Genomic DNA, 13,608 nt, shown 5'->3' on the forward strand with positions numbered 1-13,608 from the left:
TTGATTAATTGATTAAAATTGTAATTCATACCTCATGAGTGTGAAGCACGTGGTACTTTGCATATTCAAATATAATAACTATCTTCACAACTTAAAGTACCTTTCCTCTCTGACAATAATCAGACTGACTTCAAGGTCGGAAGCAAATACTGACACATAGCCTGTAAAATGCACGAACTCTCGTATATTTGCATAAACCGCTTTAGTATTCAACTTATAAAAAAAATTCTTCAGCGTTAGAAATATTTTTCTCTCATATGTTTGTTTTCTTGCATGGAGATACATTTTAGGAAACATTTTAAACCCTACATTTATATTCAAGTTGCTGTAATCGATGCTCAATCAACTAGGAGAAAAGAAAACGTGTTAAGGTACCAGCACTCCATTGCTATATACCGCTCGAAAATGGAAAATGGCACAAATGGTTACTAAATCCAATGAATATATCATAAATACTCATCTACGATAAAGATTCGAAATCACACCACGAAAATAAAGGAATGGTTTATCTTGGCATGTTAGTTTTTTCTCTACCATAAAAATTAGTGGTGCGTGGGCTCAGTGAAAACATTTACTCGTATTTTTAGCATACACTACTGGAAAGGTATTAGTGGGCAACCATTTTATTTCGATAGCATTATAGGTGGATAGAATTCTAGGCGAAGGAGGAGGCCCCTGCCTTTCCTGCCCACACGCCTATGGTTCAAGTTACGTGAAATACCCTTGTAATGATCACACCTTGCTGGTGAAGCAGCGCACTGACACGGACACAGTGAAGACACACAAGAAAAGACGACACTCGCTGCAGCGAGTGTCGCCTTTTCTTGTGTGTCTTCACTGTGTCCGTGTCAGTGCGCTGCTTCGCCAGAAAGGTATGATGATTACTCACCAATTAGCCCAACTTTCCACATTACTGAATCATTGTAATGGTTGGGGTCGAGCATGAAATAGATGGTAGCTGGCCCATGCCGTTGTCCAACTTATCCCCGCTGAGGACGTTGTTGGAGGGAGAGACTTGTTCTCATCGAGAACGAGGAATATGGGTTCATTTACAGTTTTTACATGATAACATTACAGTTCATCAATCTAACATGACTGAAAGAAAAATGCACCCTGAGGAGCCGCCAGCGGCTCCCTAGATCCCTAGGTGAGGGAAAACGGCCGTTCAACCTGCTACCAATTCGGAGCGTTCAAAGTCATCGTAGCCGACCCGCCTTTGAGGGGGAGGTGTTACACACACTTCCGCGCAGGTTTCACTGGCCACGCCAAGGTGAGCGGGTTGTCGCAGACACGTGTCTTGCCCCGAGCAGGCGCCTCCTCATCCCAGTGTTGACTCCGCAGACAATGGCCGCCGCGTCCGTCCATGACTTCTAAGCCCCGTGAGACGGCCGCAAGGCATCTCCTCCTAGGATTTCCACCGCTTCTAACAAGCCGGGGCGGCCACGGCAAATCTGCTAACAATACTTGGTCGTCCGACCGCGTTTAGTCATAGCGGCGCCAAGGGGGTGTTGACGCGGCACATCGTCGTCCCTACAAAACGACTCACCGCAGCAGGTGGGGAAGGCCTCCAATGTCGCTTCTGGGAAGCTCGCCCCCTCGATAGCTGCAGCTGGCTGGGAAAATTTTGTAGGTCGGTACCCTTGCAGGTGCAGTGGTGGCGTAGAGGTAGAACATACGCCTCGCGTGCAAGAGGACCGTGGTTCGAATCCCCGTGCCGCGCAATTTTCCACCGGATTAAACAAAAATCCGCGTGTTGATAAAATTGCATAAACAGACCTGGAGTGTGGCCCGATCCCGGTGATCAGTACTGGTAACGTACTCCCTCACCAGAGCAGCATTCGCCACCCTAATGCAGTACTTGGCCACAACCTCCTATATGAACACAACAATCAAACCCCGGCCCTCAGTCCCCAGCAGCTGTGAAGCAACTGACCACGGCGGCGGTCAGACCTGCGACGCAGCAGATGGTGCTAAGAATCCCTGGTTGCGGACAGGCCGCCATTGGAATCTGAACCTGACCGTTTAACGCTAGAACGTTATCTAGTGAGGCGAGTCTAGCAGTGCTATTGGAGGAATTAGAGGGCAGTAAATGGGATATAATAGGGCTCTGTGAAGTTCGGAGGACGAAAGAAGCATATACAGTGCTGAAAAGCGGGCACGTCCTGTGCTACCGGGACTTAGCGGAGAGACGAGAACTAGGAGTCGGATTCCTGATTAATAAGGATATAGCTGGTAACATACAGGAATTCTATAGCATTAACGAGAGGGTGGCAGGCTTGTTGTGAAACTTAATAAGAGGTACAAATTGAAGGTCGTACAGGTCTACGCCCCTACATCCAGTCATGACGACCAGGAAGTCGAAAGCTTCTATGAAGACGTGGAATCGGCGATGGGTAAAGTCAAAACAAAATACACTATACTGATGGGCGGCTTCAATGCCAGGGTAGGCAAGAAGCAGGCTGGAGACAAGTCAGTGGGGGAATATGGTATAAGCTCTAGGGATAACAGGGGAGAGTTATTAGTAGAGTTTGCAGAGCGGAATAATATGCGGATAATGAATACCTTCTTCCGCAAGCGGGATAGACGAAAGTAGACGGTGGAGGAGCCCGATTGGCGAGACTAGAAATGACTAACCCTACAGCTAGAATAGAACTGGCAGAACTTTCCAAGTTAATCAACAAGCATAAGACAGCTGACATAAGGAAGTATAATATGGATAGCATTTAACATGCTCTCAGGAACGGAGGAAGCCTAAAAGTAGTGAAGAAGTAACTAGGAATAGGCAAGAATCAGATGTATGCGTTAAGAGACAAAGCCGGCAATATCATTACTAATATGGATGAGATCATTCAAGTGGCTGAGGACTTCTATAGAGGTTTATACAGTACCAGTGACACCCACGACGATAATGGAAGAGATAATAGTCTAGAGAAATTTGAAATCCCACATGTAACGCCGGAGGAAGTTAAGAAAGCCTTGGGAGCTATGCAAAGGGGGAAGGCAGCTGGAGAGGATCAGGTAACAGCAGATTTGTTGAAGGATGGTGGGCAGACTGTTCTTGAAAAACTGGCCACCCTGTATACGCAATGCCTCATGACTTCGAGCGTACCGGAATCTTGGAAGAACGCTAACATAACCCTAATCCATAAGAAAGGGGACGCCAAAGACTTGAAAAATTATAGACCGATCAGCTTACTGTCCGTTGCCTACAAAGTATTTACTAAGGTAATTGCAAATAGAATCAGGAACACCTTATACTTCCGTCAACCAAAGGACCAGGCAGGATTCCGTCAAGGCTACTCAACAATAGACCATATTCACACTATCAATCAGGTGATAGAGAAATGTGCGGAATATAACCAACCCTTATATATAGCTTTCATTTATTACGAGAAAGCGTTTGATTCAGTCGAAACCTCGGCAGTCATGGAGGCATTACGGAATCAGGGTGTAGACGAGCCGTACGTGAATATACTGAAAGATATATATAGCGGCTTCACAGCAACCGTAGTCCTCCATAAAGAAAGTAACAAAATCCCAATAAAGAAAGGCGTCAGGCAGGGAGATACGATCTCTCCGACGCTATTCACAGCGTGTTTACAGGAGGTATTCAGAGACCTGGATTGGGAAGAATTGGGGATAAGAGTTAATGGAGAATACCTTAGTAACTGGCGATTCGCTGATGATATTGCCTTGCTTAGTAACTCAGGGGACCAACTGCAAATGCATGCTCACTGACCTGGAGAGGCAAAGCAGAAGGGTGGGTCTACAAATTAATCTGCAGAAAACTAAAGTAATGTTTAACAGTATCGGAAGAGAACAGCAGCTTACGATAGGTCGCGAGGCACTTGAAGTGGTAAGGGAATACATCTACTTAGGACAGGTAGTGACCGCGGATCCGGATCATGAGAGTGAAATAATCAGAAGAACAAGAATGGGCTGGGGTGCCTTTGGCAGGCATTCTCAGATCATGAACAGCAGGTTGCCACTATCCCTCAAGAGAAAAGTGTATAACAGCTGTGTCTTTCCAGTACTCACGTACGGGGCAGAAACCTGGAGCCTTACGAAAAGGGTTCTACTTAAATTGAGGACGACGCAACGAGCTATGAAAAGAAGAATGATGGATGTAACGTTAAGGAATAAGAAAAGAGCAGATTGGGTGAGGGAACAAACGCGAGTTGACGACATCTTAGTTGACATCAAGAAAAAGAAATGGGCATGGGCCGGACATGTAATGAGGAGGGAAGATAACCGATAGTCATTAAGGGTTACGGACTGGATTCCAAGGGAAGGGAAGCGTAGTAGGGGGCGGCAGAAAGTTAGGTGGGCGGATGACATTAAGACGTTTGCAGGGACAACATGGCCACAATTAGTACATGACCGGGGTAGTTGGAGAAGTATGGGAGAGGCCTTTGCCCTGCAGTGGGCGTAACTAGGCTGATGATGATGATGATGATGATGACAGACACACCTTAGGGACATGGAACAACCACCCTGTAACCCTGATTATGCATGGGAATACTGCAACAGAGTGCAGGGTAGCAGAAAGGGCGGAGAATTGGAGCACTCATTCATAAAAATACAAATTGGCCAAGGGGCAAACAGGAATGCAAGGAGCATTTATGGCTAAAAGGAAAAGTAGCAGCGGCGAAAACACTTCTAGGCTTTGTATACTTTTGGACAGGATCAAATGCTAAAGAGGAAAACAGAAATGTTGGACTGTATAGCAGCGGACATCAATGAGCTAGGAAAAGGATGTGAGATAATTGTATTAGAAGACATGAATGCGCATGTTGAAGATATGGATGGGTACATAGACTCCAGAGGTAACATGCTGCTGGATATGTGTGAGAGGCTTAACTTAGTTGTCTGTAACTCTACTGAAAAGTGTGACGGGATCATAACATGGGAGCTAGGGGGTCGACACTAGACAATAGATTATGCGTTAATGTCACATAGGATGTACTATAGAGTAGGAGCCATGATTATAGATGAACAGGGCTCCAGAAGTGTAGGTAGCGACCACAAACGTATCAAGTTGAGTTTTAAGAGGGAAACTAAAGCACGAACGACGCGCGAGGAAATGCCAGATGTGATTTTTTACTCAGAAGACCAAGTGGAAATAGCGGCCAAACAAATTGAAGAGGAAATATCAGAGGGTACTGAAACTGATTGGACTTACCCAAAGTTAATGAGACTATTTGAGCGTGAGCTAGGTAAGGCGCGAGTCAGGAAAACAAGGCAAGGGATACGAAAACTCAAGAGCTGGTGGGATGAAGAGGTTAAGAAGGCCATAAAGAAACGCCAGGAAGCCTCCAGGGAACACAGGTATTCCAAAAGTAAGGGAGAACCTGAAGCAGAAGTAGAGAGGAAATGGGTAAATTACATAAAATGCAAAAGGGAAGCATGCTATTTGATCAACGAGAAAATCAAGACAAAAGGGTCCCAATGGCTGTCAAAAATAAGCAATAAAAAAGATAAACACGCAGCTAGAAAATTTTGGCAACATCTGAACTCCTTGGGTAATAGGACAAGCCTAGAGCAGAGGTATATAGTAACAGCTCAAGGTACTCGGTTAGAAAGAGAGGAGGCAATGGCGCATATAGGAACCATGATGAGGGAAAAATTTACAAAACAGAGAAATGGTACATGCAGTACGTCGTAGAGGGATAGCCCGGTCAACCCACTGCTTTCGCTTGGACAAAAAGAGTGGGAAAGGGCTGAGAAGAGGGTACCAAGTAACACATCGGCAGGTCCCGATGGTATTCCAATTATAAAATAAAGAAATTGGGCCCGAAATCTAAGAAAGCATTGAGGGAGGTGGTGAGCAAAATGCTAGTGGATGGTAAAGTACCTGACGAATGGAGGCTAAGTAGGATGAGAATGATATATAAGGGAAAGGGGGACAAAGCTGACATAAAAAACTACCGGCCTATAACAGTGACGTCAGTGGTTTACAGGGTGGTTATGCAGATTATAAAGGACAGACTGCAGGCATGGGTAGAGAACGAGGGGGTACTTGGAGAGCTACAAAATGGGTTCCGGAAGCATAGGAGGCTAGAAGACAATCTGTTCTCACTAACACAGTGCATTGAAATAGCTGAAAAGGAACACAGACTCCTATGGCTGGCTTTTTTGAATATCAAGGGAGCCTATGACAGTGTACTTCAAGAGGGCTTGTGGGGTATTCTGGAAGCTTTAGGAATGCAAGATGGAGTAACCAATTTCTTAAAAGATATCTATAAATGTAACTGGGTGATTATACAATGGGAAAAGCAGGTTTCGGAGCCTGTAATGATTCGGCGGGGGCTTAGGCAGGGGTGTTCATTGTCACCCCTGATGTTTATGCTGTACCTACAAGGTTTAGAGGCCAAAATACAGCAAAGCGGACTCGTCTTCAACCTATCATTTTTCAAACAAAGAAAATTGATTGAACAGTCATTACCAGGACTTATGTACGCGGATGACATTGTATTAATGGCTGACAATGCAGAAGATCTGCAGGGATTGATGGACATATGTGGTACAGAAGAAGACAGATTAGGCTTGAAGTTTAGCAAAGAAAAATCAGCAGTCATGATTTTTAATAACATTTGCGGCGAGCATGAGATACAGGAGGCCATGCTGGAGATAGTCGATAAATACAAGTACCTTGGGGTGTGGATAAATAATGGCATTGAGTATCTGACAGAGTACGAAAAATATCTAACGACTAAATGTAACAGAAGTGCAGCGATTATGAAGAGTAGGGCACTGTGGAACTACAATAGGTACGAGGTAGTACGAGGGATATGGAAGGGGGTAATGGTTCCAGGCCTGACTTTTGCCAATGCAGTTCTATGTATGAGAGCAGAGACCCGGCAACAGTTGGAAACTAGGCAACGTGGTGTGGGTAGGCTCGCTCTGGGCAAGTCACCAAATCTTGGGGTGCAGGGGGATCTGGGATGGTCTTCTTTCAAGGGTAGAGAGTTTAGTAGCAAGGTAGCATTTGAGGAGCGATTGAAAAAAATTGGGGAAATTCGGTGGGCTAGGAAGGTTTTCAGTTACTTATACACGAGGAATGTTGACACGAGGTGGAGGAAGCGAACTAGGAAATTGACAAGCAAATACTTGGGCAGTAGCGGGGGGACAAGTAAGGAATCATCTGTCAAGAAAAAGGTTAAGGAGACAGAGAGGGGTATGTGGAGTACAGAGATGCAAACCAAATCGGCATTGGAGACATACAGGACGTTTAAGCAAGAAATAGCCAAAGAAAACATTTATGATAACTCTAAGGGAAGCTCATTGTTGTTTGAAGCCAGGACAGGTGTACTGCGGACTAAAACGTACCGAGCCAGATACCAGGAGATAGATTTGGTGTGCGAGGCGTGTGGAGAGGAGGAGGAAACGACTGAACACCTGATACTTGCTTGTAAACAACTTCACCCTGCAGTTGAATCTAACGGGGAACTATTCAAAGCTTTGGGTTTTAAAGACAGTGAAAGTAGAATAGACTTTGGACAGGTAGAAATAACTAAACGGAGACTATCTGATTGGTGAATAATATCAACGCAAAAGTAAAGGAGTAAATACATAGGTATGCATGCATATAGAACCATTAAAGGTTAGGTGGCGCGCGCCGCCGCCGCCCGATTCAAAGGGTTGAGCCTCAATCATCCATCCATCCATCCATCCTAGTGCCACTGATAGTATAGTAATTATATGCCAGTAGCAACCAAGGAGGTTGAAGTTTTTATATAACCTCCTTGGTAGCAACAGGGCGGCGCCCTAGCGGTTCCCACTTCTTCGGGCCAGCTTTTCCTCTAACAGCATAAAATAAAGGCCGCCGTTCCTGAATAAAGAACCCGTTTACGAAACGTTCATTTGAGGGATCGCCAGTCGTTTGTGCGCCGGCGCGAGTAAGAGCGGGCTCGAGAGAGAAAATCTGGGGTCTTTTGCTCCTTGACTCTGCCTAGGCACTGCGGAGGAGGTTTCTTAGCGCGTGTTGTACGCGTTTGTCCCCTAGACGTGCCGGCATTGTGGAGTGCGGTCGAGTTTAGGTTTGTTCAATTCAGAAAAAGGTGCACGGCACCTCAAACGAAAAAGTGCAGGGGGTGCCGGGCTGCACCCACTCGCTGCAAGGTTCAAGGGTGCAGTGCACCGCGGCGGCACCTTGCCTTGCACCCCTTTCAATCGAGCACGGGAGTGCAGGGTGCACTGCTGCACCTCGGGGAATCGAGGGTCTAGGTGCAGTGCACCGTGAATAGGTGCAGAAGGTGCAGAGAAACTTGGCTGATCGAATAGACCTTTTGTTGCTCCGCCGCTGGTTGCCCGCCCGGTAAGGCAGTGGGCACGGGCGCCCCATTTGTTGGTCGCTGCGTCTGAGGGGCAGGCGCGTACGCAGGATTTTTTTTCGGGCGGGGGGGGGGAGGGGGGGGAGGGGGTGCCCAACCCAAGGTAACATTTCTATGCAAATGAGGGGGAGGGTACTTTTACTAGTACAAATGTGAATAATGCCCACCATATTCGCCATAAAGACGCGTAAAGCTGCAAAAGAGAATAGAAATAACATGTATCTCACAGGCGTACCTGTGAGATACACCTTTTCTTTACTTGGCAAACAAAGAACCACATCAAATGGACTCGCGCATGAAAGATGCGCAGGAAGAACCTTGCCAAGAACAAGTTAACAAGCGAAAGTGCCAAATAAAGATTTATAGTAACGTGTTTTTTTTTTTTAATTAGCTCTGGAAGAATTATAGAGAAATGTATATTTGCGGAACAATCGCAGTTCTTTTGCATCCCTCGTTTACTGCTCTACCAAGTTCCAAAACCGATTCGTGCTGTTATTTGGGAAGTTGCGTAATGATTCGTGGTCCCCAGTCTCGTACAACCGCGTAGAGCGCAGGACGCTGTGGGGTTCTAGACGTACTGAGGCCACCGCGGAAGGTTAGAAAAACACCCCCACTAGCACAGCAGGGAAGTGGATACGTCAAGCGGCTCGATTCATAACTGTAGAAGCGTCACTCAACACACGGAATTATTCTCAACTTTCGGTGTCGTTTTCTCTACTTCCTTTTTAAATAAAAAGATATTGATCCATAAATATTTTCACGAACAATTTTCGCTTTTCCTCCCTCTTTGGCTGTTGACGCATGGCTTTCTCCCTTAGTAGATCGCTTAATTTCTCATCTCCTTGTGACTCTTGTTGCCAGTTGCCAATATTGCACGAAAAGTGCTGTACAATTAGGGAAAAACGAGACAAGGTAACGGGTGACAGTCATATTGCTTATGGGTTTAACGGTTATTGCAGGGTCTGATGATGGACGCTATTTCGCAATACCTAATTTTCCATCTTATCTAACCCATATCGCGGATATATGGTTCCGAAGATCTGCCAGCGTCGCGGCGAGCCGTCACTCGAGGAAATAATGAAGCAAAAGGAAAAGTTAAATGCAACTGACAGTTTCTCCGTCAATAACTCGTTCCACGAGCATGCAGAACAGCTTACTATGAACCGAATCCATTTCCTGGCCCTGGATCAGTCTAAATAAGGAAGGTTGAACTAACGAAGCAACAGCGATGCGCGTGATCGTTGAATAGATGGTCAGATAAAAATTTTGTTGGGCATTATACACAAAATAAAATATTATAATTAAAACAATAAACTACGCCCTGCCTGAATTCATCTTGAGTTAGTAGCGCGGGCACCGAATCGATCAGAAAACTGGTCTCCACACCCCAGGAGATGCCGATAACTACCGCCATCCAAAAGGAGTGCAAAAATTGACAACCATTCCACTCTGTGAAGATGGGAATGGCAGCGAAAGCCGACAACAGTCAAAGCTCTCAAACGAAAAGCAAAGTGTTTCACCTCCGCTGCGGGTCGGCCTGAAGATAATGCAATATCGCGCCGACCCGCGGTGGAAGTGAAGCAGGCGTTAAGCACCCCGCATACGTGTGCCGATCCCGAAGATAGTGCAACACCGGGCCGACCCCCGGCGGAGGTGAAGCAGGCATTAAGAACTCCCCATACGTAGGCCGATTCCAAAGATATTGCAATACCAGGCCCACCCGCAGCAGAGCTGAAGCAGGCGTTAAGAGCTCCCCATACATGGGCCCGTCCCGACGACTCGGAAGGGCGCGTTGTAGGTTCCCGAGTCCAAAGGGGTATGTGCCATTGATCTTGGACCCTTTCTTCACTATCACCATGCAGGATCGGCCCACATGATGATTTTTTCTGTGGACGGACGCCGAAAAAAACTACAGAAGTTAGTCATACACTGCTTTCGCTGTAAAAGACGGCAAAATGTTGACCGCCAAGTAGATTGATTTGGCGGCGCTTTAGGAATGTGTGTGAGGAGTGGTGGCGTGGGTTGATGAGGAGGGGGGGGGGAATGCCGCTTAATTACGGGGGGGGGGGGGCGGCACCCCCCCCCCCCCTTGGGTACGTGCTTGCTGAAGGGGCAAGGTTCTGACTGGTGTCGTATAAGACATGGGTCGCTTTTTTCGTCGCGACGATGGGGCTCCTGCTTTGCCCAGGGGGCGCTGCGAAAATGGTGCTAAAAAGCGACCTCTCTCCTGAACTAGGTAGTACTAAAGCTCCTCCATACACGGTGACGCGTGGATGCAGGGGCTTTAGGTAGTACCAAGCTCGGTCGTCTGCTTCGGAAATGTTCGGAAAGCACGTTTACCATATGGACCCGCCACTTTCGTTTGTGTTGTACCACGGCTTGCAGCGAATATCGGACGCCGAAGATTTTTTCAGAGGTGGCACGCTGCGTAAAGGCAAGAAATTATGCAACGCCGAATACGTGAACGCCGTTCAATAAATAAGCGGCGAAGTTTTAGCGTGGTGTCAATCGCAAGTGAAGAGAGTCGCGTACGAAGTTGAACTTCAGGTAAGGTTTGCACGCTGCTAGATTCAGGCGCACAAACGCGAGGAAATGTTTGCTATATATGAATTCACAGCAGCGACAAGCAGACATCATGTGTACGGAACTGCTCGAGCACACTGGTACGCGCCGCGACGGCAGCGGTCTTTCGAAATGCGGCAAAACGGCGGGCCTCCTGCAATCTGTGTTGATTGCATGCCGCTAGACATGTAGTTATGCCTGCGCTGTAGTAGCGACCATCTGACCCTTTAACAACTGATGAACAACTGATGCAGTGCATATGAGCTCGCAGTAACGTACGTGTGAATCGCGCTGCAGCGCGAGCTCATGCGCTGCTCGCTTGATGTAGCTTTTAATGACATCGCTCGAGCATCGATGTGCTGCAACCAATACTACCTTGCTGCGCTGCCTCAACGGGCTGGCTTGAGGACAAGGATGAGCACATTTAACTCTCTAACCTGTGCTGCTCGTAGACCATTTGTGGTCATTTGCACACACCCGGTCACTTCACCACTTCACACCAGTCGAATGGTTGATTGTTGCTGTGGCCAGGTCTCAAATCGTGAATCACCAGCCATGCCTGCTTCTTTGTCGGTCTGCCGTCGGGACTGTAGGTGCAAAAGACCGATTTTTAGCAACGCAAATAAACAAGCAAGCTTCAAGACAGGCGAAGCAGTCAGCCTGGCGGGAAGTTTCGCCTACCCAACGCGACGAACTGCAGTTATCCAGCGCGCGCGATGCTCCGCTTCGTGAGACCTTGAAGGAACACGGTAGAATCTGATGTTGGGATTCAGGCCTTCTTGTTCATGGCAGCCCGTCGTACGACGTAGCAGTAACGACGGTGACGCTTTTTCGAGGCTGAGCTAGGTCTCTCCGGATCGGTGTCGTCGATTCCTTCTGCTTCCAGCATTACGTCCCACGGCACACGGAGATTCTGTTTTCGTTAAACTATAGGCTGCGGCCAGCTCACGGCGTGGTCTTTGAGAAGTGACGAGCCTTTTCGCACTCGCAACAGGACAGAGAAAAGTGCGAATCGATGCAAAACTCGAGCTATAAACGTGCTTCGCCACTACCAGGGCTCAATAGTATACCCAAGCTGGTACTACCCAGATAACGTTTCTCGCCGCCACCAGGCGCTGCTGCTATATCTCAAACTCTAGAGTTACTGTATATACAGCACACACAGTAACTCTATCAAACTCCAGCGCAAGACACCTATAGATTGCATTTTTTACAGGCACTGCTCCAGGAGGGCACATGTAACCGGCAAACGGAGGCCTCAGAAGAGCACCTGAGTTTATAGTAAAGCAGGCGGCGCAGGATCTCCTGGGCACCCAAGGGTTAGCGGGGGGATCAAAGCTGGAAGCAGGGCGGCACGTGGGTTGGGGCCGCGGAGGCTGAAGCGTGCCTGGAAGTGTCGCATAAAAAGTTGCCTGTCCGCGAGAGCGGACAGCCGATCTTATACACGCCTGGCACGCGCAGGCCTCGGAGAGCCCCAGTCCACGGACCAGTCCAGGTTCTAGCTTTGGTGTCCCCGTGGCCGCTTTGGTTTCCTGGAGGCGCCGCCAATGTGAAAAAATGACATGTTGTTGCAAATAGTGAAAAACACGATTGAATAAATATATTTACGTCCAGCCGCCAACTTGTGACGCTAAAGGTTCAGCACTACCATGCCCCGCGACTTCTGCAACACCAGTCAGAACTTGGCCTCAGAAGGTACGTCGGACAGACTTTATCGCGCCTGTGGCACTGGTACTGGGTCAGTCATCGTCACCGTCGGCCTTTCAGCCACTTGCGTTCAACCGCGGTTGCTAAGTCCTTCTAGATTTTCAATACATGTGGCCCGGTCCGCATATATTGAAATTCTGAAACTGGCGAGACGTTCATTTGAAGAATCGTCAGCCGTTTGTGCGCAGGCGCGAGTAAGAGCGGAGGCGAATGAGAAAATCTGGGGGCTTTTGCGGCGCGAGCTCTTTATTCTATGGGCGAACTCCACCACCACCACCACCGTCGGCGTGACGTGGCATGAGGGATCAATTGGACACAGCCATAGAGTTTCCTACAAAAACTGTAGGAAACTCTCTGGACACAGCGGCCGCGTCGGCTGCTTCGGAAGCGTCGAAGCGAACTGAAAACGAAAGTTTAAAGCCCCACCTGTGCTGCGGTTCTGATTAAGTGGTGAATGTTTCCCGCCTTGGGGGTATCTGCTAACCGGCAAACAGCCATCGGCTAGAACTCGGGCATGCAGCAAGCACAGACGCGCGGAAGATTTCTGCTACGGCGTCGGGACTGCGATGTTCGGTAAGGGCAGAAACGCGCACTGAAACCCTCGCCCGCTGACAGGCTAATGTCGTGACGCTTTATTTGGTCTACCAACTTGTTGATGCTAGATTCTGGCAAGTTTACTGGAATGGAAAGGGTGTGGTAAGAATTAAGCACATTAGAAAAAGGCATGACACATTGTCATGTTTGTGTTATGAATTAATGTACTGGATTACGAAAAAGAAGCTGCGGGAAATCGCACGCTGAGAAGACCGATAAACATACAGTGCGACGCTACTTGAGAAATAATATTGAAACGCCCAAGAATTTACAAGAAAAGAAATAGATTCAATCGTTGCGCCGGCACATCACATTCGCCGTAGGCGTCGAAGTCTCTATAACTAAATTATTTTTGAACAGCTCTGATAGCGTCCACGCAACAATGGTTGCTTGTGTGCTGTCAAATACGGCC

At 47.6% G+C, this 13,608-nt stretch overlaps 1 protein-coding gene across 1 annotated transcript in view; it reads left to right on the top strand.

The window, feature by feature from the left end:
- The first annotated feature begins 12,851 nt into the window (after positions 1 to 12,851).
- Positions 12,852 to 13,608, top strand: part of Ctu1 (Cytosolic thiouridylase subunit 1) — an 82,799-nt gene continuing 82,042 nt past the window's right edge. Inside the window, exon 1 of the mRNA XM_050179578.2 lies at positions 12,852 to 12,857. The gene's annotated coding sequence lies outside the window, so the exon portion shown is untranslated. The remainder of the gene's footprint in view (positions 12,858 to 13,608) is intronic.

This window comes from Dermacentor andersoni, chromosome 5 (genome assembly GCF_023375885.2).
Source record: "Dermacentor andersoni chromosome 5, qqDerAnde1_hic_scaffold, whole genome shotgun sequence".
Lineage (NCBI taxonomy): Eukaryota > Metazoa > Arthropoda > Arachnida > Ixodida > Ixodidae > Dermacentor > Dermacentor andersoni.